The sequence below is a fragment of the Furipterus horrens genome, unplaced genomic scaffold (genome assembly GCF_987537825.1).
Source record: "Furipterus horrens unplaced genomic scaffold, mFurHor1.1.pri manual_scaffold_3, whole genome shotgun sequence".
Classification (NCBI taxonomy): Eukaryota; Metazoa; Chordata; class Mammalia; order Chiroptera; family Furipteridae; genus Furipterus; species Furipterus horrens.
Window position 1 is genome coordinate 14,306,696 of NW_028327173.1, and position 27,231 is coordinate 14,333,926.

The window sequence follows — 27,231 nt, forward strand, 5'->3', positions numbered from 1 at the left end:
AGAGAAAAGTGGTTAGTTATCTAGAATGGGACTCCCATAAGACTGTCAGCTGATTTCTCAACAGAAACTTTGCAGAGCAGAAGGGATTGGCAAGGAATATTCAAAGTGATGTAAAGCAAGGACCTACAACCAAAAATACTCTGCTCAGCCAAGCTTTAATTTAGAATTGAAGAACAGAAACGAGCTTCCCAGACAAGACAAAGCTAAAGGAGTTCATTACCACCACACCAGTATTATATGAAATGTTACAGGGTTGTCTTTATAAAGAAGGAAAAATAAATAAATAAATATGAATAATAAAATGGCAATAAACACATACTGATCAATGATTACTTTAAATGCAGATGCATTAAATATTCCAGTCAACAGACAAACGTGGCTGAATGGATAAGAAAACAAGACCCTTATATGTGCTCTCTACAAGAGACCCCCTTCAGACTGAAAGGCATACACAGGCTGCAAGTAAAGGAACGGGAGCAGATACTTCATGAAAATGGAAACAAACAAACAAAAAAGCTGGGGTAGTAGTACTTATACCAGACAAAACAGACTTTAAAACAAAGTCCATAACAGGAGATAAAGAAGGATCCAGCAATTCCATTTCTGAGTATTTATCCAAAGAAACCCACACAGACACCCATCCAGATATTCAATGCAGCATTATTTACAATAGCCAAGATACTGAAGCAACTTAAGTTTCCACTTACAGATGAATGGATAAAGAAGTAGTGCATATATACAATGAAATATCACTCAGCCATTAAGAAGAATGAAAGCTTGCCATCTGCAACAACATGGATGGACCTAGAGGGTACTGTACTAAGTGAAATATGTCAGACAGATACCATATGATTTCACTTATATGTGGAATCTAAAAACACAAAATAAACAAAAAGCAGAATATAAAAGAACGTTTTGATGGTTGCCAGAGGGGAGAGAGTTTGGGGGAATGAGTGGAAAATGTGAAGGGATTAAGAAGTACAAATTGGCCCTGACTGGTGTGGCTCAGTTGGGTGTCATCCCACAAAGTGAAAGGTCACCAGTTGAATTTCCAGTCAGGGCACATTGCATAGGCTGTGAGTGCAGTCCCCAGTCAGGGTGCATGTGAGAGGTAACCAATTGATGTTTCTCTACCTCTCTTTCTCCTTCCCTTCCTCTCTCTCTAAAAATAAATAAATAAAATCTTTTTTAAAAAAGAAGTACAAAGTTGGTAGTTATGAAATAGTCACGAGAATGTAAAGTACAGCATAGGAAATATAGTCAATAATATTGTAGTAACTATGTATGGTGTCAGATGGGTACTAGTTTTATCAGAGTGATCACTTCATAAGTTATATAAATATAATATTGTACCATCAACTGTATTTGAAAATAAAAAATTATTTTAAAAACAATATGTATGACATCTTTATCCATGTTATCTCCATCTGCCCTTAAAGAAACTATAAATAATAGATCTCAAAGGGCAGACAAGAACACAATACATTTGATTCATTAGAATACCTCTTAGTCGATTCCCAGTCAGGGCACATGACTAGGTTGCACGTCAGGTCCCCAGTTGGGGGCGCGAGTGAGAGGCAACCACACAGTGATATTTCTCTCCCTCTCTTTCTCCTTTCCCCTCTCTCTAAAAATAAAATAAATAAACAAATAAATAAAATTATTTTTTTTAAAAAAGAATACCTCTTGGTTACACAACTATTCAAATTTCTTAAACAATAAATTAATTTAAAAGTATTAGTAATTTTAAAATTATATTAACAGCAATTTCAGTACCTATGATGTAGGACTGCTAAAATAATGTTTTTCTGTTTTTAATTTTCCCAGAATAACATTTTTTAAAGCTTTATTTTGTTCAAGGAACTATAAGGGAGAGAGAGAGAGAGAAACAGAGTTGTTATTCCACTTGTTTATACATTCATTTTCATTGGTTGACTCTTGTATGTGCCCTGACCGGGGATAGAACTTGCAACCTTGCTGTATCATATCAGGACAATGCTCCAACCAACTGAGCTACCTGGGCCCCAGGATAACTTTTTTTATCCATGTAACTCTTGGGATGAAAAGGCAAATACTCTTATCCTCCCTGCCCCTCCCCTCCCCAGCCATATGACAGATGAACAAACAGACTAAGAGACCTGTGATCCTTTTAGAAAACTAGAAATAGAGATAGAACTAGAATCCAGTAATCCCATCTCTAAGCTTCAGGGTTTTTTTCACCTTACTAAAGAAAACTTACTAACAAAGAACAAAGAGTAAGCATAAGCAAGAGTGGAATTGGAAAGAAAGGATTTAAGAACTTTCAAGCACTTTGGAAGCACTATTAACAAACAATTGATAAGACTAGCTTGCAATTAGGTATCTATTTAAAAGCATGCCCTCAAGGACCGCCACCTGGCTCTGCTGTTTCTTTTCTCTAATAAGTAGTCTATAATTGAGACTGGCCTGTGTTTGTGCGGTTTAGCAAAAGAACCATGAATAAAATTGTGAGTAACTTACCTGCTTTAAGAAAGCTGGCTGGATCAGAAAAAATGCTGGCTCCCTTTAACCTCTAGAAGTCTATGACTAGGATATCATGGTCCCACAAGGTTAAAAGCAGGTAATGGCAAATATAATTAAACAGCAAGTCACAGTAATTACCCTTAGGAGAGAAAGGAACCAAAAGTGCTTTTATTACCTAATTTAATCTCCACAGTAACCCTATCAGGTAAATAATGCTGTGTATACTTTATAAATGAGGAAGAAATAAAGGCTCAAAGTCATATAACTGGTAAGTGGAAGCCAGTAAGTCAATTCTCACCTAGGTGTCTGTGTCCCTAATTTTGCTTTCTCCTCTCCATTTTATCCCCTCTCCAAGGAACTGATCTCAAATCTTACCCTCAAGAAAGCCAGTCCTGACCCACAGCCCAAATATCACAAACCTAACATTAGACTGATGGGTAGTTTATTCGTTCATTTGTTCGTTCATTCATTCATTCATTCAAATATCAACCTCTGAGGTTAAACACCAGGATAAAACAGTGAGTAGAAAGACCTGTCTTAATGGCATTTGCTGTATAGTGCAACAGAAAAACATTGATGAAAGATCATACTGTTAAATATAAATTATATGAAATACAATTAAAAGAAACTGATCCACTGGGAGAAAGATCTAAGAAGGCTGCCGCTGGTGGTGAGAACGTTCCAAATAGAAGAGGAAGCATGGTGAGCTTGAGGAACTCGAGTAGATAGATCTGTGTGACCGAAGAAGGGAGGTCAACTAGCCGCATGAGAAGATATGGAGAGAGCCATACCATGCAGGTCCTCAGAGGCCAAATTACAGATAGGAGTCATTTAGCTGTTAAATAGGGATAAAATGTGTACATTTCAAAAAGATCACTTTGGCTTCAGTATGAACAAAACACAGAGAGAGGTAGTATGAATGATGCCAAGAGACCAGTAAGGAGGCCAGTTCTGTGGTCCAGGAAAGATGATGAGAATAACAACTAATGATCCTGGGTGCGTACAGGGCACATACCATGTACCAGGCACCAAGCACCATTCTAGGCGCTTCACATGAACTAATCTTTTTCTTTCAATCTTCATCCAAGGATATATTTCTACTGACATCAGAGAGAGAGAAACATCAATCGGCTGCCTCCCCACATGCACCCTGAACGGGGATCAAACCCACAACCCAGTCATTTGTGACCAGAGATCGAACGTACAACCTTTTAGTGTATGTGACGATGCTTCAACCAGTTGAGCCACCTCTCCAAGGCCATGAATTAATCTTTATAACAACTCTGTGCAACAGATATTATCTCCATGTTAAAAATTTTTAAAAGGTAATTTAATGGAATTATTGATTCATGTCCCCACCTTCATGTTCTCACTTTCCTCATAATCAGAACCTTGCAAAAACCTTTAATTCACTTGCCTTCAACACCCCTTCTTCATATTCAACTAGTACAACTTCAATCCTCAGTAAACCAAACTAACAACCTCTCCAGGCCTACACCAGAGCAGCTAAGTTATAAACTAAGTTGTGTCTCTAGAGAAAATACAACTACACTGACTGGATTTTTTTTTTTTTTTAATAAGAGTTTATTTGAGCCAAAATGATGACCTATGTCAGGGAGCAAGATTTCAAAAGCTCTTCATTGAGCCCCAGCTGGTATGGCTCAGCTTGTTGGGCATCATCTTCCCAACCAAAAGGTCACCAGTTTGATTCCCAGTCAAGGCACATGCCTGGGCTGCAGGTCCAGTCTCCCGGGGCATGTGCAGAAGGCAACCAAAAGATGTTTCTCTTTCACATCAATGTTTCCTGCCCTCTCTTTCTCCCTTCCTTACCCCTTCTCTAAAATAAATAAAATAAAAAGTATTTTTTTAACGTTCTTCATTGATTAGTATTTTAAATTTATCACTACAAATTTCAAACAGGTCCCTTGATGCTGCCAGCAATCCTGCTACACTTCCCCTAGTTAGTTCACTTTCCTACTGTCCAAAATGACTCTCACATCTTTCTCACAATAAACCTCCAGGCCCTATCAGCTAATAACTTTGTCATCAAGAAGAAACATTCACACCAACTTCTTAACTCCAAATTTAACAACATAACTGTCAGAATGAAGAGTCTTTGCTGGCATGTAAATTACAAACTTTCCTATCTCTAATGGCTCCAATTCCCTCTTATCTTCATATGTAATTATCCCCACTCTCCAATATCATCATTTTTCTCTTCAGAGACTCATGCCCATCAGCATACAAACATCCTACTTGAAGTGTGGGCCACAAACCAGCACTGGCTCACAAGCCATCAGAAGTACAGAAATTGAGATTCAGCATTTAGACATTTGTGTAGCAAGATGGCACTGCTACAACATCCAAGCAGATGAACAGCAAACCTCTCACACAGGGTCTAAAGCAGTAAGGGTGTTGGCAGACCCACATAGTGAGTTACAGCAGGAGTTAGCTACATACAAATCAGATGTAGTAGCACCACATGTACCAGGCCCCAGACAGATTAGGAAAAACTAGGCCTGCATCACAGATAGCTTGAGAAGCCGCCCTCTAGAACAGTGCTTCTCAAACTTGAATGTGCATACAAATCAGCTGGGGATCTCATACAAATGCAGGTTCTGATTCAGTAGGTTCGGGGTGGGACCTGAGATTGTTTCTGCATTTCCAAAAAATTTCCCATTGATCCAGAGGCCACAGTTGAGAATCAACATTCTAGAATTTCCCATCTTAAAAAAAGATGGACGGGGGGGGGGGGGGGGGGGAGGTAGGTGGAAATAAACTCCCTCTTGATCTCCCGTCTCCTTCCAGCTACTTCAGCCCCAATGTCTCTGCTTCTCTTTACAGCAACACTTCTTGAAAAAGTTGTCTATACTCTTCATTTTTTTTATCTCTCATTCCCTCAGTTCACTCCAATCAGGCTTCTACCCTCAACACTCTACTAAAACTGCCCATCAGAGTCAAAGACTTCAATACAGTAGTCCCTCTATATTGCGGTTCACTTGTCGCAGCCTCACTGTATCACGGGATTTTGCAGCACTGTATACGTATGTTGTTAAAGTTCCACAGGTTTAAGAGTGTAGAATATGTTTAAGAACATAAGTAGTGTTTATATAAGTGTAGAAAAGGTTAATAAGGGAGTGAGAAAGGTTAATAAGGGACTGGGAACAGTTTATAAGTGTGTGGGAAGGGTTTATAAAGCCTTAAAATATATATAAATACAAAAATAAATGTAAGGTTCCTACTTTGCGGATTTTCACCTATCACGGGGGGGGGGCAAGGGGGTCTAGAACGTAATACAGTACCCGCGATAAATGAGGGAATACTGTACGTATTGCCAAATTCTGTGGCCATTTCTTCAACCTCTAAACCACATTTAATGCAAATGCTGTTCTCCATCAAAACACTTTCTTCCCTGGTTCCAGGATATCACTTCCTCCTGGTGCTGCTGGAACAGAATACATTGTTGTACGTTGAAAAGGGCCTGAGTTAAAACGTTTTCTGATCTCATTTTAATTTCACAGCACATTTTTAGGGGAGTCACTGTTATTTCTACCCCTAGCAAGACGTTTCTTTCCATTTCACGGCCTCCAGAGAACCTCCCTTTTTCTCTATTCTACACTCCCTCTCCTCCCTGCTTTCTGCCCAGGAAACGCACATGATCTCAGAAGCCAGGGAATCTGGTTCTCACTATAATTCAGGAATACATCAGCTTAGGTGATTCAACATCACAATCTCAGTTTGTTCAAGTGTATACAGAGATTATAATATCTAAACTTGATGTGGCTGATAAAAGGATTCTATGAAAATATACATTAAGTGCCTAAGCACACAAGGCCTGGCATAAGATATATTCTATAAATGTTAATTCTGATTAAGCCTTACATTCCCTGCATATTTTTATTTTGTTTCACTTTCCCCCTCTAAGTGTACTAGGAGCCCTTGAGAAAGAAATCTTGAGGAATTAACTTGCCCAGTTCCAGCAGAAATAATTTTTTTAAATACTAAGAGAACCCTGGCTGGTGTGGCTCAGTGGACTGAGCATCAGCCTGTGAACTGGAAGGTTGCTGGTTCAATTCCTGGTCAGGGCATATGCCTGGGCTATGGGCCAGGTCCCCAGTTGGGGGCATGTAAGAGGCAACCAGTCGATGTTTCTCTCACACATTGATGTTTCTCTTCCTCTCTTTCTTTCTTCCTCCCTCCCTTCTCTAAAAAATACATAAATAATAAAATCATTTTTTAAAAAAGAGATAAAAATCTCAAAAAAAAAAAAAATACTAAGGGAAATGGGTGGGTAGGTGCACCAGAGGTGTAACCAGCAGCATCTGAAAAGGCAGGGAGGATACGCAAGTCAGAAGAAATAGTCAGGTGCTCCCTGCCCGGCTCTCTATGCCTCCCCCATTCAAGTTCCATCCTGCACAGCTACGGCTGTATCTCTTTATCTCATTCTTTGAGTAAGTCATGCTTAACAAGTCTCAAGTCAATGACTTCAGTAGTAAAAACAAAACAGTACTCACACTCACATACACACTAGGCAGTACAAAGGGCAATGGAATCCCAGTCTTGTCTCTGATTTACTGGTTCTGCGACCCTTGTAAAATGACAGTAATTCTGAGAAGTGTCCTCATTTGGGGGGCAGAAATAATAATATGTCTTGACTACAATATTTAAGGATCAAGTGTAATAATGTATGTGAAAGTATTTTTGTACATGAAAAACATGATTATTGTTATAGTTCAGGTACCTACACAGTCTATCTTTGGCCAATTTAGGCATAAGTTTTACTGAGAAAAGTCCTCAGTTTTGGGGTGCTCTATTCCATGATCCAAGGCCACCTGTTTCCAACTCAAGTCCTCCTGTCCCTGACAGCTGAAAACTTTATATTCTTTCTAATTTCACTTGATTCCCTTTCTTAGCAAGGTTCCTGAACTTCTCTGACTAAATGGCTCCATGTCCGCAAAATGGTAAAGACTACTAGCCCTGATGATCTCCAAGAGCCCTTTTTTTGGCTCTAGCATTCTAAGCCTCTCCATCCTATGCTCCCAAAGCACTTTGTCTGTATCTCTACTTGAGCAATTTCCATTCTACTTTGCTTTACATCTTTATCTTATATCACCTCCTAAGGACAGAGCAGAAGGTTGTCTGAGTTTTGTGTTCCCCACAACACTTAATATAGAGATCTGTACACAGAAAGTACTCATAAAGTATTGGTTAAATTGACTCAATGCTAATTGCTAATTTTTTTCCACTTATTGTCCATACCACATGGTCTACAGTGTTCTACAAGAAAAGAATTTCAACAGGGAAGAAAGCATATCCTCTTTTTTCCTGTCAGAGTCTCTGGTTCTTAGGTTAAAGAATCAACCTTTAGCCCAGGCTTATGTGGCTTATGTGGCTCCCTTGGTGGGAGCTTCATCCCATAACTAAAGGTTGTAGGGTTTGATTCTCACTCAGGGCACATACCTAGGTTATAAGTCTGATCCTAGGTCCAAGTGTATACGACCTCCAGTCCAGGTGCATACAAATCCCCAGTCCAGGAGCATATGGCAGGCAATCAATCAATCAATGTTTCTCCCTCTCTCTCTCCACCCCCACTTCCTCTAACTCTTCCTCTATCTTTTCGTCTAGCACTAAAAAATCAATGAAAAAACTGTCCTCAGGACAAGATTTTTAGAAATATTTTTTTAAAAAGAATCAACCTTTGAGGTTCCCATGAAACAAGAAGATTCACACAATAAAGTGAAACTGAAATAAACAAATGCAAACTTAGTAACTAATTTCCACACTCTTCCTTGGGGTATACCACCATGGCTACTGCCACACCCCCTCGCACTACAGAAAATGTCCACAATCTAATCTGGCATGATAGCATCAATCACGCATAAATTATTTATATTCTATTGCCTACTCCCCTTCACCCTCTCTTTAAGAATATTCCTGAGATATACTCTGAGAGTTTTCAACTCTGGCTAAATATTAGAAAAACCTGGGAGCTTTCATAACTATCACTGCTATCAGACAACTGACCAATTCCTATAGTGAGTCAATGACACCTAGTACAACCACAAAACTGTTTATTGGTATCTACCCAAAGCTGCATATATGACCCAGCAATCCTATTCTCCCAAGAGATGAGTGCATACATGCACCAAAAGACATATACATGACTAAGAATGTACATGGCAGCTTTGTCATAGAGCCATAACTGTCCCAACTGTCCATCAACAGGGAATAAATAACTGTGGTACAACCAATGAAATATTACATACCACTGCACACAATATGAATGAATATCCAGATATGGTGATGAGCAAAAAAACTCCACACCTAAGAGTACATGATATCTATTTGATTCTATTTATATGAAGCTCAAGAACAGGTGAACTAATCATTGGAGATAGAAGTCAGAATAAGTGGTTACTTGAGCAGCCAGTATTAATGAGGAAGTAGCATAAGGGAGCCTTCTGGAGTTTTGGAAATGTTCTGTATCTTGATCTCATGTATATCTTTACTTATTTACTTACTTATTTTTAGAGAGGGGAAGGGAAGGAGAAAGAGAGGGAAAGAAACATTGATTGGTTGCCTCTCAGGGACCGAACCCACAACCTAGGCATATGCCCTGTCCTGGAATCAAACTGGTGACCTTTCACTTTGCAGGACAATGCCCAACCAACTGAGCCACACCAGTCAAGGGCTTATGCATATCTTGATGTGAGTAGTCTTCACATGAATGTACATATAAAAATTCACTAAGTATCTTTTGAAAATTTTGTGTATTATACTATAAGACATTTATGAATAATGTATAAAACAAATATGGAAGAAAAGATCATAATCTTAGGTGTCATTATTTTATAAAAGCACTATAAGCAATTCTATCGTACAGCCAATGGTAAGAACCATTCTTCTACCGCAACAAGTTCAATCTTAAGCTCCCAGGTCTTCCTACTTCCACCTATTGCAAGAGTAACTGTGAGATACGGTCATAAGAACAGAAGCTTGAAAAGGTGGGGAGCAGGGAGAGAGGCACCTCTGAAATGAGTAAGGATCCAGGGTGAGGGAGGAAAGTCAAGGCTGATGCTGACGGATCGTAGCTGAAAGACACAGAGGGTACTATGACAACTCAGATTTCAGTTCCAGCTTTACTACTGACTAGCTATGACCGTGACTTAGGGAAACTGCTTCATTTCTCCAGGCCTCACAGCTGGGATTCAAGATTTCTCAGTGTGTAAACAAAGTCTGGAGAAGAAGTTGAGAGAAATCAAGTAAGAACAGGTCCTTTTGAAAGATTCTAGGTTTACCTCTAGCACAGCATTTATCATCTGTATCATAATTACCTACTTGTTTATCTCTCCCCACAAATCTTGAGCTCTTAAAAGGCCAGGATTATGTATTTCATCCATGAATCCAAGCACACGCATAGAAGGTGGAACATAGTTCAGTAAATATTCAATGGCTAAATAGCCGAAAATTATGAATGCCTTATTTATGTTCTTTTAAGTATAAATATATAGATCTATAAGAAAAAATAATCCATCTCCCACATGTACACCCCATTCAAATAACAATGAATATTATTATTGTCCTTATTAATATCAACTTAAGGAAGTCAAGATTCTAGGATACCCAGAATCATCAGAAGGCTCCTCAGAGATGTCCTGCTAGAGGCCTCAGAAGTCCATGCCTCCTCTCACCCCTAAATAATATGCCTGCTAATGATAACAAATGCTTTCACATGATTTCATAGTACAAAGTGCTTTCACCACCATAATCTCAATTAATCCTCACAACAATTCTATAAGGAGGCATTATCAAATCCATTTTATATATAAAGAAACAGAGACTCATATGTTAAATAATATGCTGACCTAAGACCTGCTGAAAGCAAGTAAAGGAGGACTTTCATATGTAGCTTCTTTCTTCAGTGCCCAGGAGAGGCAGGAACATCACCACCCCCACTACGCTGGCCTTCCCAAATGAAAAGGATTAGTCACTAGCTACTTTGCTTTATTGATCTGACTACCCATTACGTTTTCCCTGTTCCCAGCCCAGATTATTCAAGCAAAAATTAAGGCCAGCCCAAGGAGAAAAATCTCAAAACTACAAACAGCCACACTCAAAAGCTGCTGGCTAACATCCCTGTGCATAAAGCTAAAGAAATAAAAGCAAAACTTGCTCCAGCAGGGAGCTGTAAACCTTACTGACCAAGTAGCACTCAGGTAGTTATGCATAGCTGACTTAGTTTGTACTTGTTTTTATTTTTTCTTCAATAATTTGTACTATTGTTTTCCCCACACCGCCACAAATTCTGCAAAGGTCACATCTTAGGAAGGTCTATTACCCTTAAATTAGCATATAGTACCCAAACCAGAACAGATCACTAAACATGTTTTACTGACCTAGTAATTTATATAAACTGCCTTTCCCGAAATTAAAAACTACAGTACTTTAAGCAATCAAGTTGGCATTCTTCAACAGAATTAACCCACATAAAATCTAGAGTCTCTAAGAAACAAATACCAAAGGACACCTAGCACCTACCATGAAGCCAGGCACACAGTTGAGTGGGCACTCAATAAAGGTGTGCTGAATGAATGATAACTGAGAATTTAAAATCCAATAAACATCCCTTAAGGCAAAGTAAAATAACTGAGAACCAAGGGATTGGTAGAGAACGCCAAGTGAATTGGAAAAACAGCCAATCAGATCCTAAGGCAGTTCCACCCAAAGTCACGCCTGGTGTCCCAAAAGGAAACCTGGATTTAAGCATGGCATTACACTCACACCAGAGAGCTATAGCCCAAGGGGACACACTAAGGCAGGGGTCTATCACACAGGTTCTCCCTCCTCCACGAGCCTCTCAGGCAGCATCGGCTCGCCCCTTTCCCCCAATCCCTTCGCACTACCTACCAACCGTGCCCTGAGAGGCCCACCACAGGACCGCAGGGGTTAAGCCCGGCAGTGAGTACTAACGGTTAGGAGGAAATTAGCGCGCTACCTGACACTTTTCTGGCACAAGCCTAAACCGATTAGTTTAGGTTACAATCATAACTGCAAGATTCCACTACGCTGATGAAACTACTCTTTTTCTGCAAACTAAAAATAACCTAGTTATCAAATCAAGAGCATTCCTCAAATATTTTTGTTGGGTCAGCAACCCAAAGTTCCATTTCCTCACATTCTTATCCAGAGTGTTTTTTTAGTTCCAAGTCTTCCCACGTCCCCGGAGCTTCCCCACTCCTCACCCTAATCCTGTGGACATAAACTCCTTTCCTAACTCCAGATTGTAAAGTTTTTTTTCCCAATAACAAACATGGACAAAGCTTTGTGGCTCTTGCTGTGTGTGGGGCCACAACTGGAAGATGGGCCGAGTTGCAGCAAAGAATGAAAAGCAAAGAAAAAATGAAGGACAAGTCAGGGCATGATCAGGAAGTCAGCGAAATGCTTTTCATTCGGGCCGGAATGGAAGGAGCCCCACCCACTTGGAAGAACAGAGCACACAGGTGAATGGTTTCCAGCACAGACAGAGCCAGACTGTATTTTATCGCTTTACAATATAGCCATCAAGCCTGCTCAGGGGACAGATTCATAATCAGAGCTCTGAACACCCTACAAGAACCATTAGTCTATTCTAGGGTTGAAGTGACAATCTCAAGGGAAACAAACTCTCCTAGTCATACAGAACTGAGGCGGGCTCAAGTCATACCAGCGGGTTCCAAGGAGGCAAGAAACCCTGTCCTCAGTAGCTCTCCCTCCCCTTGTGCCCTGGGGTAAGCCAGTGCTCCTTTGCCAAAGGAGGCAGCTAACTATGGACTTTGAACTTCCTTATAGCCCCTTGTTCTCTGCAATAGCATCAGGAGAATGCCACCCTATATCATCAATTTCCAACTTCTTCATCTCATGGCACACATAAACTACTAAGATTCTGCGGCACACCATAAAATATATATTTTTGCCAATATGACCCAAAAAATATATACAATTTTGATTCATTCATAACAAACAGCCATTGTTGTGTGAGGCTGTTATCACTTTTTTAAATTTGACAATCTAATATAAAAGAGGTCAGTACCCCTTACTAAATGGTCAGCTATCGCATGTTTTAAAAATTGTTGTGAAAAAAAAAATTGTTGTGGCACACCAGTTAAAAATTGCTGCCCTATATAGATTAACAAAGCATTTGCAATTCTAGAACAGTTACTTGGGATACACATCAATGTACTTCCCACAACTTTGAGGTCTTCTGTCATTCCTATTTTTAGCCTTTTACTGTCTCTTTAAGAAAAAGAAAAAACTGGCTTACTTATAAAATCCACTCTCAGAAACATTCCTCCTGGGGGAAAAAAAAATTAGCCTGAGACCACCCAAGGTACATTGTGGTTAGGAGTTCCAATGCAGAGTCTATTCTGTGTGTCAGAGCAAACTGCAAGCTGTGGCCATTCCAGGATTCATGAAACCAAAGGGTATTAGAGCTGGAGAGATCCTTGAGGACTGATGATCCAGTCCAGCCTTTCATTTTAAAGATAGAGGAAATAAGCCCCAAAGACAGGGAATGGAGGCTTGGAGCAAGGCTGGACCGGCACCTAGAACCCAAACTCTCAGCTCAAGCCTCGCAGGCCAGGCTACACCTCTCATAAGACTAAGTTTACCGGAGTGAAGTGGCCAAGGAAAGGAGGGAAAAGAAAGTAAATGCAGGGTGGGCAAAAATAGGTTACAGCTGTGAGGATGCAAAACCGTTTGTTCTTGTATTATTATTTATTAATAATTACATTATTTTCCATACGAACAACTGTAAACCTAGTCCTGCCCCACCCTGTATATGGTACCAAGAAAAGAGACCAGCTGTTTGTGAACGCTCCTCTTCCTCTGCAGCTCTGCAGTGTGACTCAGGGGCAGTTACTGTCCTTCCGTATGCCTTAATTTCAAGAGTTTTTCTCTTCAACTTTTACATGATTTTTACTAAAAACAAGGTACAAATTGCCACTCACACCCTAATAGGCAAAGTCAAAAACAACCAGCAGGATGGAATGACTACAAGGAACCCTTGAACAGAAAAGCAAACATCCTTTGGAAGAAAGCAGCACATTTCTGAGTAAAAGATTACTCAACTGGATGATGCCCACTGAAGGAAACCAATTACCAGGCTTCTTCATATGCTAGTATCAAGGCTTATAAGAAGATTTCAATTCTCTGAATCATGGTTTAACAGTAAAAATAAAAAGTGTAGACTTTCAATCATCCTAAGGCCTTTTCAAGTTCTAAAAGGCTCAACCTCTTGCTGAGAAAGGAAGACAGCAGCCCTAACAGTGCCCAAAAGCAAGGCACAAAAGTCTTAAGCTTGGCCAGTGGCCTGGAGATGGGTCCTGGCAGATAGGCCAGAGAGCCTTCTAGTCTTCCCACAACCTGACAGTGAACATCAGTGGTCCCACTAACACTAAACGTGGGGGAAACAGTGCATACTCTCTTCAACGGTGTGCCCACTAGAATGGTGGTGCTAACCCCGTTAAGGATCTGGTCGGACCATCTACAGATAGTTTAAATTTGCCACTGCTCATTGTTTCCATCCTCCCCATTGAATCAAATTAATATTTACTGATTGTCCCCTACTAAATTTATAAATACCTTCTCAATATCCTCATTCTGTTTTCTCTTTCGTTTAGCATTTCTGCATATTACAGATTGAAAGACCTATGAAAACATGAAAAACCTTCAACACAATAACCGAAAATTTTCAACTAACAGAAAACAGAAAACAAAAAAACTACTGCGCATAATAAGTGAGCTCTTTCCTAAAAAGTCAAGTCTACACAGCCGATTCAACATTCTCCCTTCAGAGGCTGCTCCTTCCCAGGGATGTGGCTGATGGTGATAACACAAAATAACGTACGCAAAGAGGACAAAAGTTTCACTTTCTACTGTCTCATCAAACATCTTAATATGGAGGCTGCAGTATATCAGAGATTAAAGCCAAGAATTAAATCAAGCAAAAGGAAATGCAAGCTACAATGTAAATTATGAAAAACAATGCATCTTAAATAAGCAGGTACTTGCCTGCCCACCCACTAAGCCTGGGATAGATATGATTTCTATCAACAAGATCACCAACAGTAATTTTCAAACTTCAGTAAGGATGTGGAATAACTTGTTAAAACTGCAGATTGCCAGGTACCATCCTCAAATACTCTGATTTATTGCATCTGTTGTGGAACCTATAGATTTGTATTTATATTCTGATAGAGGCAGTCCAAAAGACTATACTCTTATTAAAAATACTGTGGAGGGGGTATTGTTAGGTCTCCTGGATACCTAAATGTGTATTTTCTGGAGTGGTGTAACCTCCAGTATGTTTGAAAGATGGATACAGGCTGATTTTCAGCTGTTACCAGAGCACTCTGTCCCTACAGTAGACACTTGAGAATTAAAAGGCGCTAATTTCAATCATTTAACAAGGCAAACCTCACTTCCACCTCATAAATCAACTTCTAAAGTCAGTGCTACCTCCACTCCTCGTACTAAAACACATCGTTTGGGCTCCTTTTCTTATAAAGGTCACTCATTGCCTTTATTCTGGGCTCTGTTCATTTGTTACTTCTCAGAGAAGTCTTCTGTATCATACTATCTAAAAGTAAGATCGTACTTAAAAATAAGCACCCCTTCCATAACTTGCTTCTCCTATTTTATTTCTCCCATGGTATTACTCAGCATTACCTGAGAGTCACTGTATTTTATATTTCTTTACATTTCCCCTCACTAGAACGTAAGTTTTACTGTACTAGAAAAGACTTTCCCATCACTACTACTGTATTCCTAGCACCAGAACAGTACCTTGCATGTAGTGGTGTTTGATAAATGTTTACAGATGAATAAAACACTATTTCAGAAAACAAGTAAGTTCTTGGTCTTTCAACCTATTCAGTTCACCTGCCATACTCACTGTCACCGAGAGTTTCATCCTGGGTGGGAATTCTTCCTTTTGATGGTTACATCATGCAGAAAACTAAATCTAGGTGCCAACCGAGAGGGACTCTGCCACCTGACTTTCATAGTCTATGGTAATGCAAGTCTTTTCCCCTCAACTAAACTGCAACAGAGGTTAAAGGTCCATCCTACAGAGGTTTCCAAATGACATATACTTTATAGGAATGACTTGGCTTCTACCATGTGAGGAGTCAAATGCAGTGTTGGCAAACACCAGCGTAAGAGCTGTAAGTTTCAACAAAAGCAGACACAGTATGCTGGCAGCCAGGATCACTTCCCTCTTCTGCGTCAGGGCAGCCAAACGCTTTGTCAGTACTCTGCTAACTCACATCACACACATTTGTCTATTTACTCGGTTATGCACGATAGCATATGAAGCACACTATGCTTTATATACATCACCCCAACCCAAAATAGTCCTTTCTACAACACAGGTATTATTATCACCATTTTATAGATGAGGAATTTGAAGTTCCAAGAAGTGGAAAGTATTGGGCTGGCCAAAAAGTTCATTACGTTTTTTTCCATACGAGGGCTCTAGTTGTGCTTAGTTGTCTTTTTCTTTCGAAACAATTTTGTTAGATTGTATTGTGACAGCTGTCATATCAGCAAGCATTAAAAAAAAAAAAAACAAAAAAACCTGCCCTGGCTGGCGTGCCTCAGTGGATTGAGTGCCAGCCTGTGAACCAAAGGGTCACTGGTTCAATTCCCAGTCAGGGCACATGCCTGGGTTACAGGCCAGGTTCCAGTTGGGGGGCGTACCAGAGGAAACAACACATTGATGTTTCTCTCCCTCCCCTTCTCTTTCTCCCTCCCCCTCTCTCTAAAAATAAATAAAATCTTTAAAAAAAACAAAACTTACCACAATTGATAAATTTTTGTCCAGCATTTTAATATTGAAAATGGAAGAAAATATGCAACATTTTCAGCATATTATGCTTTATTATTTCAAGAAAGGTAAAAACACAACTGAAACACAAAAAAAGATTTGTGCAGATTTCTGAGAAGGTGCTGTGACTGTCTGAATGTGTCAAAAGTGATTTGCAAAGTTTCTTGGTACTATTGACATTTTGGCCAAATAATTCTTTGCTGTGGGGCTATCTTATGCATTAGAAGATGTTCAGCAGCACCTCTGGCCTCTACACACTAGAGAAGTTAATAGCAGAAGACAGCTGACATACTCAAAATAGCCAAATCAATAGTTACTGGTGAAAATGAAAAATGGGTCTTTTATTTTACAGAAAAAAGCTAAATGGACTTTTTGGCCAACCCAATAATTTATAACTAATAAATAAGTACCAGGCTGGGGTTCAAATCTAGGTCTACTTGAGTTTACATTCTTGCCTTTTTCATTGTAACACTTTCATTTCTAAGACTCCCTCCTATATCCTACCCTCTGTGCTACACCTGCCACACAGAAGACATCTGATAAATGCTTCCTGATTCCAAGAGAATTAAATAGGATATTTTAACTCAAACTCAAGAATCTGCCTAAGATCAAATTCTTCAGTCCAACTTTAGTTTTAAAAACAAAAAAATCAAGCCCTGGATGGTGTGGCTCAGTGGATTGAGCACTGTCCTGCAGACTGAAAGGTCGCCAGTTCCATTCCTAGTCAGGGCATATGCCTGGGTTGCAGGTCAGGTCCCCAGCTGGGGGCGTGTGAGAGGCAACCAATCAATGTTTCTCTCTCACATCAATGTTTCCTTCTCTCTCTTTCTCCCTCCCTTCCCTTCTCTCTAAAAACAAATAAACAAATAAATAATTTTAAAGCAACTCCCCTTGAATAATAAAAAGTATTGGAAAATATAGTCTTTTTAGTTTAAAAAAATACTGGGTTTACTCCAAAATGGAACCTAGCAAAACATAATGTATTACTATGGAAATATGGATATAAAGCAAGTGAAATCATAAAAGTAGTGTAGCTTAGGACACTAAGAGGTGAATATAAAAGTAAAATCTGAATTCACGTTTCAGCTACAAAATGGTGATAAATGCTCTTGCCTCCGACCTAACGATGGTACCCTAAAATTCAAATGTGATAATGCCTATAAAAACACTTCATAAGCCCTAACTGGGGTAGCTCAGTGGGTTGGCCGCTGTCTAGCAAACCAAGGAGTTACAGGTTTGATTCCCAGTTGGGGCACGGGACTGGGTTGCAGGCTGGGTGCCCAATTAGGGGCATGTGGGGATAAGGGGGCAGGATAGGGGAGCCGATCAATGTTTCTCTCCTCTTTCTTCCTCCCTTCCCCTCTCTAAAAATAAATAATAATAAAATCTTTTTTAAAAAAACACTTCATAAACTGTAAAGTGTTATACAAAGGTAATTGTTAGTACGATTTGAAGCTTGATGACAGAATAAAAGCCTGATATAAGACTCTACCTATCAGACCAGCATTATTAGAAGTCCCAGTGTATCCAGATCATTATAAGATGTAAATGTCCTAAACTCCAACTAGTTTATCCTTAAGAGAGAAAGGATGTGGTTTACCCAATTATGAATCTTTTTATGTCTAAGCCCTATTTCTCCAACTGCATTATTAAGTCTCTTGATGACAGAGAACTGGGATGTAACATCAATACACTGTTCTGTTTGAGAAGGACTAACAATGACCTCTCCACAAAATACTGGTGGCGTAGGGAGGAGACTGGCTCTTCTATAGCCACATAATAATTCCCTCTTTCATGATAAGGCATTTATCCATTCAGAACAGTAGTTGTCAGATCTATAAAATGGGTTGATAAAAGAGTCCAGATGATTTCTTCCAGCTATGAAAGCTACGATTCTTAGGGACAGACAATTAACAGCATAAGCCTATATATTTGTTTAGTCCTCCATAGCTAAAGAGATACAAGCAAAGTACAGAAAAGACTCTCAATCTCATAAAAGACTACAGCATTGGTCTTAATATCATAAAGTGCATTTTGTGAATGAGATTGGTAAGGAATGATAAAATATTTTTAAAGCCAGTGGGGTTTGGGTAGCTGAGAGTGAGTTAGTGAATGAGTTAAGAGTTTACTAGTTAGTTAAGGAGCTATCGGGATTGTGTATATGTATACGTGGTTGTATTTTAAATAATGATCAAGATAAAGAAAATATCATCATATTAGGCTCACCATTATTTTTAGCTCTTAAATATAAATAAGCATTGCCCTATCAAAATCCAAATTATAAAGATGACAATGAGATTTGGAATCTTGTAACACATTTTAACATCAGTATAGGCTTCTTTCTTATTCTAGTTTCATTTCCCCCAATCCATCTCTCAACAACAAAATCCTCCAACTATTCATCATCTACTCAATACACAAATCCCACCCCATCAAACTTAAATAAGGAAATAACATCGCTTAAAAAAATTTTTTTCCTGGTTCATTCCTTTCTTGCATCTGTTTCTATGTCTATATACAAACCATGTGCCAGAATCACAATTCAATTTAACGTTTGCAAGTGACCAAGGCTGTTAGAATTTCAAAGAATACAAGTGTATACAGTAGACAATAAATATTAGTTGAATATAAAGATTTCAAATACAAGTGAGCAACACACAAATAAGATTTATGAGAAATACCCACTACAACTACAGACTAAAGTCTCAATTCCTTAGTCTGTCACTCAAGAGCCTGGCATGCTAACCATTATCTTTTTTTCTTTTCTAGGCAGAACGATCTACTCACTATTTCCTGGGCACAAACTCCTTCGTGTTACACCTTTGTCCAGATATTTCCCCTGCCTGGAATGATCTCCATCTCACCAAATCTAAGCAAAGAACAAGTCAACGCCATCTCCTCTTCAGGGGACCTCTTCCCCACCCAGTGCTTCTTAACTCCTCCCTTCCTGAGCACCCACCGCCATTTACCATAGAAGCATCTGCTCTGTGACAGATGCATCATTCTTTTATACAGCATACCTAATGCACTTGTAATACAAACCCCCAACTATAATGCAAACCTCCTTAAAGGTGTAGCACAGACTTGTTATTTCTCTATATTCCCACCAGTATAATGTAATGAATATAACAGTTATTCAATAAAGATCTGTTTTAAGGAAAAAAGCAAAAGTGAGGAGACAAGAGTATCCTCAGGATACACCAAGTTAATAGTTAAAATCAAGCCCTTATTAATTACCTGGAACATTCAGTTATTTTTATGGAGTACAATTTGCATTTCTCCTATCACTTAAAATAAATACAAACCCTATACCATCTAGTCGCTGACTACCTCTCCTTCCTCACCTCGCGTCTTATTCCTCTACCAGTCTCCCTGATCCCTCTCACTCTCTGCTCCAGTCTCCCTGATCCCTCTCACTCTCTGCTCCGTTCACCCTGGCCTCCAGGATCCTCACCTAGGCCAGCGCATCACAACTTAAGACCTTGGTACTTGTAGCGTCCGCTGCCTTCTCCCAGATCTTCCCATCACTGCTCCCTCCTCGTAATTCAAGTCATAATTCTAATGTACTTCCTCAGAAATGCCTTCCCTGATGATTCTAGCTAAAGCTGCACTCGCCTCCTCTCATTACTCTCTGCTGTATCAAATTGTTTTATTTTCCTCTATCTCTATTCAAAATTATTCTGTTGATCTTTTTACTGCTTGTCTCTTCCAACCACTATGTAAGCTCCATGGAGGCAAGAATTTTGTCAGTCTTGTTCACCACTGTCTCCCTGTGCCTAGAACACTACCTGGCAATCTAGCATGCAGAAAACAGTCAATAAATATTAACCAAAAAAAAAAAAACCACAAAGAATTAGTTTGTTTCCTCTCAGCTAATACTAGAGTTCTCCTCAAGAGCTGAGCATATTGTTTTCTACCTCTTCATTTCCCACATCACCCAACAGACTAACTGCACTAGAATAACCCAATAAATGTTTAATTATGGTCTTTTCTAGCACATCCTTTCAGTTACATCTTTAATTAAATAGAAAGAATTTTTTAAGTACCTACTATGATTCAGGCACTAGGCTAAGCATCATTCTGATTTCTTACTTTTAATTTATCATGTTCACCATTGATATTCTGAAAGGCTCAGCACTTGGTCATAAACTAAAGAAGCCCTGAGCCCCCTAACCAGAGTGGCTCAGTTTGTTGGGAATCATCCCACAAAGCGAAGGGTATGCCAAATCGATTCCCGGTCACAACACATGCCTGCATTTCAGGTTCTGTCCCGAGTCGGGCACGTACGAGAAGCAACCAATCGATGTTTCTCTCTTGCATTGACGTTTCTCTCCCTCTCTTTCTCCCTCCCTTTCCCCTCTCTAAAAATAAATAAATAAAATCTTTTTTTAAAAGGAAGAAAAAGCCCTGAATCCCCTCACCCACAGTTGTATGACCTCATTTTATTGACCTATGAAATGTAACTGGACACAGTTACCTGTAGGGCAAGCATACAAACTTAGCAGTTGTTTTTCATGTCAGCAACCACACAAAGCACTTTACTGTTTAATTCTACAGGGTGGGGCAAAAGTAGGCTTACAGTTGTCTGTATGGAAAATAATACAATAATTAATAAATAATACGAGAACTCTGTTTTGCATACACAAAAATGTAAACCTACTTTTGCTTCACCCTGTATGTCAATCTCTCACCTATTATTGTCCTTCAAGAGACTATTTCTAAAAACAAAAAACAAAAAAACCTATAAAAGACATTCTTGAGAAACCTGGAGGCACTGAAAATGGATCAATATTATATATTACAAAATTAATTTTTGAGGTGTAATGATGGTATGGTTTTTATGTAGTAGAGTGTCCTTATTCTAGGGGTTATACATCTGCAGGTTATCAAACAGTTAAGAAAAAATGGATACAGATATACAAATATTTATAGCTACACAAGTACAAGGCAAGCAGTTAACAATTACTGAATCCAAGTGAAAGGTATGAGTATTTATTAGACTACTATATTAGCTCTATGTATGTTTGAAATTTTTAGTAAAAAGCTGATGGGGGAAAATGTTTCTCTTAAAAGATTAATGTGTGCATTTCTTTAAGCTGTAACTACTTAGTTGGTTTGCAATACAAGCTTTAACATATAATTAGACAAAAACTGATCCTGAGTGTATTACAGGAGCCACAAACTGAACCACTGAAAACAAGAAATATCAACAAAAGAGGTAAGGAACAGGAAAAATTTCCCAAGGCCAAGACAACTGCCAGTCTACATTAAGCCATGTCCTTTCTTCTTAAGTAGCTTTGGGCTCAGAAGACGAAAACACTGTATTTTGGAATGATGCTTCTAGAAAACAGCTGTCAGGACAAAACAGGCAGACCCAGCCTTTCAGCCTCACCCTCCCAGGGAGAGCGTTTCTGTAGGGAAACTACACTACAGAATTGCAGTGACAATATATATGAACAGAGCTTTGTAAGTTCTTAAGTATTTTGAAAATACAATTTGGCTTTTATTGCTGTTATTATTAAAAGTAGATGTTAAGAACTATAATCAAAACTGTTAAAGTATAACTGATTCAGGCAAGGATCATTGGTGGATGCTAAAGCCATTTAGTAAGAGAACAGCATATTCCCATTGCCTAAAAGACACCCCACAGATTACTTCCAAAGGACAGTAGGTACACCTTTACAATGAAGAGATCAAATTTAACATCAACAATAATGGGACAGACTAACGTTATGTGCCTCCCAATATGACACAGCATCATCTATGTAATATTTCTTACTAAAAATGTTTACCCTGCATCTGAGCATGAGAAAACAATCAGAGAAATTCAATTTATGGGACATAATAACTGGACTACTTTTCCAAAAAAAAAAAAAAAAAGTGTTGTTAAAGACACACACAAAATGTTTAAGTGGAGCTGTTCTGAATCAGCAGTCTTCTAACTAAAGTTTAACTGGATTACAGCCATGCCCATTCATTTACGTATAGTCTATGGCTTATTTTGTCTTGCCAGAGACAGCAGAACCCACAAAGCCAAAAATATTTGCTATTTGGTCCTTTACAGAAGAAGTTTGCAATTCCTCCTCTAGATTAAAAGAAATATAACAACCAATGTAACAAGAAATCCTAAAGTGGATTCCGAAGGAGAGGGAAAAGCTATAAAGAATATTTATGGAACTGGGATATGAATATGAGTATTAGACATTGTTGTATCAATGTTGAATGTGGAAATATTTAGAGGTTGTAACTTGCTTTCAAATGTTTCAGAAAAAATTAGATAAACTGATAAAGCAAATGTGACAAAATATCAGCAATTGTGAATCTGGGTCGGCAGTTCTCAAACTTTTTGATCTCAAAACTACTTAACACTCTTAAAAATTACCAAAGACCCGAAAGGGCTTTTGTTTATATGAGTTATATCTATCTAATATTTGCTGTATAAGAAATTTTAAACATGTATTGGTTTTAAAATAACAATACGCTCATTACCTTAAATTATACACTTTTATGACATGTAACTATAGTTTCCAAAAACAAAAAATTTAATGATAAGAGTGACATTGGTTGTACACTTTTGCAAATCTCTTTAACATCTGTTGAGGCATATGTGCTTCTGCATTCAAACATTATGACATATTGTTTGAAGTATATAAGAAAAATCCAACTTCACACAACATCTACTTGAAAAGGGAGTATTTCTGTTGCCTTTTAAGATGACTAGAGATATTCTCTGATATTATAGCATAACTTAACAAGTGGTAGTTTCATGTAGGTTAGTTGCAATGTGGAATCTGAAGCCATATACATTAACTTTTCATACTGTTACATTAAAATCTATTGGTCTACGCTGTCCTTTGAATGGATCTTTTACCCAAGCATGATTTTATAAAATCATGCATTGATCGTTTGGAAAAGACTGGTTCACTAAGCTGACACATATGCAGATCTTCTAAATGTTGAAACATTTCAGTGTCCAATATTAAAAAACCACTTTTGTTAATATCACCACCAATCTCACCAAAAGAAAACTTTATGTATTGAGAAGCTCCCAAGCTCACAGTGGCAGGTAAACATTATGCAAAATTCTAAAATCTTTCTTTAAAAACTTAAATTCTATCATTGGCAATCAATACTGTCAGTTATTTTCCTTGAAGTGACATGTTTCATTCATTTCCAAGAAAATGTCTGTCAAATACTCAAATCTAAATAATCAGTTTGTTAATCATTCTTTCAATAAAAATGATGTTTCATGAAAAGAAGTTAGTTTAGCCTGTAACTTAACCATAATAGTGTTTTTCCTCAAAAAACCATTGTACCTTGATATACAGAGGTGTTTCATAGAATTTCCCATTCATCACACAAAATATGAAAACAATGTGTATTCAAGAGTCAAGATATAATAAAATTGAGAATTTTTCCTGCTTCATCAAAGACATTCTTAAGTGAAAGTGTGTTGCAAACATTTATTACTAATGTAATTTGATACCTCTACCTTGATTTGTGCTAAGGTATCAGCACCTTTAGCCACCATTGATTGCTTTTGCATCATCAGTACAAAGGTCACTACTGTGAAAAAGGCAAATGAGGCTTAGTATTATCATGAAAATAGTTTTGGCCCTTAAAGGTTCTTGGGGACCCCCATGAATCTGTGAATAAACCCTTTGAGAACAACTGACGGAGGAGAAAAGTATGTGAGTGTTCATAATACACTATTCACTCAACAGTTTAGTAGGTTTAGAACTTTTCAAAAAAAAATAATAATAATCGAAGGGGAAAAAAAGAAAACTATAAGAAATTCTCACCCATTTTAAAGAGCACGAGATAAAAGACCTTCCCCAATATTAATGAATATATGGCATAGCAATGTTCTTTTGAAAACAAAGAACAGTAGTGGAAATTAGCTGTCAGGCATTATTAACCAATGAAGGCCCAATACGAAAACTCAGCTCCCTGGAGTTTATTTGAAGAATTCAAGTAACAAGGAACTATTGCCAGCAAAATACATACAGATCCACAGTTCCTTGCTTTGGGCTAAATGTATTTTGGGATTCAGAATTTTTTAGATTTTGGAGAGATAATAAAATAGAGACTAAGGCAGCATCCAGTCGTCGTCGTCGGCAGCCGTCCGTCTCGAGAGACGATGGTGTAGCTTCTTAAGTGTCTATCTGCACCGCCGAGAATGGCTGTGCAGTCCGACTCGGGAGTGACACTGTATCTGTCTCCTCCCGTGTTGAATCGACATCTTGCGATGACGCTGGAGTGTCCTCTCCAGTGAAGCTGAAGCTACAGAGCCTGGGCAGGGTAATATGGAGGGTCTGCTGTTGCCCATGCAGCAGACCCCCCCTCTCTTCGCAGCTGAAGGGTCCAAGGGAAAGACGGAGTCAATACAGCTTGGCTTCAGGTGCGCCGCAGGAGTTGCCGGTGTTGACTACAACGTCAAACCGCCTTAGGGACTCCGGCTCCGGATTTTCTGTCGGGGTTTACTCCCTTAGCCTTTCCCCTGGAGAGGTATGCCGCAAGGCAGCGGAGGTTTTTTGGAATCAGAGTTTTCCTTCTCTGGGCAGCATCCAGTAGGCAAACATATTAATATTTCTATAGTTAAATATATGAATAATCATACTAAGCACAATAAATAAAGATTATAAACAGGCTCACTTTAGTTCAGGTCAGGTTTTGCCATGAAATGAATTATGTTTTTCATTTTTAAGTGCTTTCTGGTTTTTGAAATTGCATTTAAAGCCCCAGCCGGATGGCTCAGTTAGTTGGAGCATCATCCCATATACCAAAAAAGGCTGTGGGTTCAATTTGTGGCCAGAGCACATACCTAGGTTGCAGGGTTCCATCCCCGGTCAGGGTGCATAGGGGAGGAAACTGATTGATGTTTCTCTCTCACATCGATGTTTCTCTCCCCTGACCCTTCCTCTCCAAAATCAAAAAACATACTCTCAGCTAAGGATTAAAATAAATAAATAAATAATGAAACTGCATATAAAAACCTGTGGACTCCTTGGGAATATGCTGCACTCCTATTCGTATCATTTCATCAGCTACACTAGTACCTATTTATGTGGCAGGGTTTAGGCAGAACCTTTTGAGATTTTCAAGAGAGCCTTATTTGTGATTCCAATGTAGTTGCATATTTGACTCAAGATTGAGAAAAACCAGGTTAACAGAACAGGTGGTTAGGAACAGGCACAGTGCCAATATAAATCATTTCCATTGTGAGTCAAAGTGACCACAGAGAACCTGGGTTGGGTGGTGCAATACCAATAGTATTAGATTGAATATAAGTTTCTAAAGCTAAAAATTGGTCCTTGAAGGAAAGATGATTAAAAATTAAAACTATGGCCCTGGAGGAGTGGCTCAGTTGGTTGCGGGTTCGATCCCCAGTGAGGGAACATATACCTAGGCTGTGGGTTGATCCCCGGTGGGGGAGAGACTGGGGCAATGGGGGAGAGGTTGGGGCGAGGTCCGGCACATACCTGAGGCACAACTGATCAGTTCCTCTCTCACATCAATGTTTCTCTCTCACTCTCTCTCCCTTTCTCTCTCTTTAAAAATCAATAGACATATCAAGTGAGGATTAAATAAATGAATATTAAAAATGGGTGAAGAATTTGCATAGGCATGTCTCCAAAGAAAATATTCAAATGGTCAATAAGCACATGAAAAGATACTCCCACATCGTTAGTCACTAGGGAAGCGCAAATCAAAACCACAGTGACATAACACTTCACACCCACTAGTACGGCCATCCTCAAAAAGAAGGACAAGAACAAGTGTTTGTTGCAAGGATGTGGAGAAATCTGAACCCTCATACATTGCTGGTGGGAAGCAAAATGGTGCAGATGCTGTAAAAAACGTTGGGTAGTTCCTCAAAAAGTTAAACAGAGTTACCATATGACCCAACAATTTCATAGCTATATGCCCAAGAGAAATGACAACATATATGCGTTCAAAAACTTGTACAGCAATCATTATTCATAACAGACAAAAAGTAGAAACAACCCATGTGTCTATCAATTGACGAATAAACAAAATATGGTATATTCATACAATGGGATATTACTCAGCCCTAAAAACAAATGAAATACTGACATATGCTACAAATGTGGATAAACCTTGAAAACACAGTGGTAAAAGAATCCAGACACAAAAGTCTACATATTGTATGATTCTATTAATGGGAAATGTCCAGGAGAGGCAAATCAACAGAGACAGGAAGTAGATTATGGTTGCCAGGGATTGGAGGGAGGAGAGGGAGGGGAAACGGCAAATGTCTGCTAATGGGTTTGGAGATTCTTTTTGGAGTGATGAAATGTTTTGAAATTAAATCATGATTGATGACTATTGCACAACCCTGTGAATATACTAAAATAAATAAATAAAATGTACACCCTAAAATTTTATGGTATGTGAACTATATCAACATATATGTTCATTTGTTTTAAAACACACAGAGAGACTTATCACTCATGCTCTCTCGGAAAAAAGAAAAATACCAATACGAGGTTAATTCATCAAAGCCTCATTTCAATATTTATTGGGCAAGCCATGTGCTATAAATGGGAACACAGATATAAATATTCTTATGCTATTCATAATCTTTTGTAAGTAGACAAATGTGAACAAATGATAACACAATATCAGTGCAACAACAAAAGATGTGCAAAGTACAGAAGGAGTTGATTTATTATGGAGTCAGGAGAGGTTTCATAGAGGCGAAGGTGTCTAAACCAGATTTCAAAGAATAAATAGAAGTTCTCTCCAGGCAGATAATGGAGCAAAAAGGCTACCTATTAGCCCATGCCAAGTGTCATAATGTCATTTTGAAATGAGACAAATAATTCTCCGTAGAGATCTAG

General features: G+C 38.7%; 1 protein-coding gene across 3 annotated transcripts in view; it reads right to left on the minus strand.

Moving 5' to 3' along the window:
* Positions 1-27,231, minus strand: part of LUZP1 (leucine zipper protein 1) — an 85,362-nt gene that overhangs the window by 34,810 nt on the left and 23,321 nt on the right. The window contains exon 1 of one of the 3 annotated variants that reach the window (XM_090268763.1): positions 11,041-11,096. The exons of the other annotated variants lie outside the window; for them this stretch is intronic. The gene's annotated coding sequence lies outside the window, so the exon portion shown is untranslated. Of the gene's footprint in view, positions 1-11,040; positions 11,097-27,231 lie in introns of those variants that run through there. 3 annotated transcript variants of the gene reach the window in all.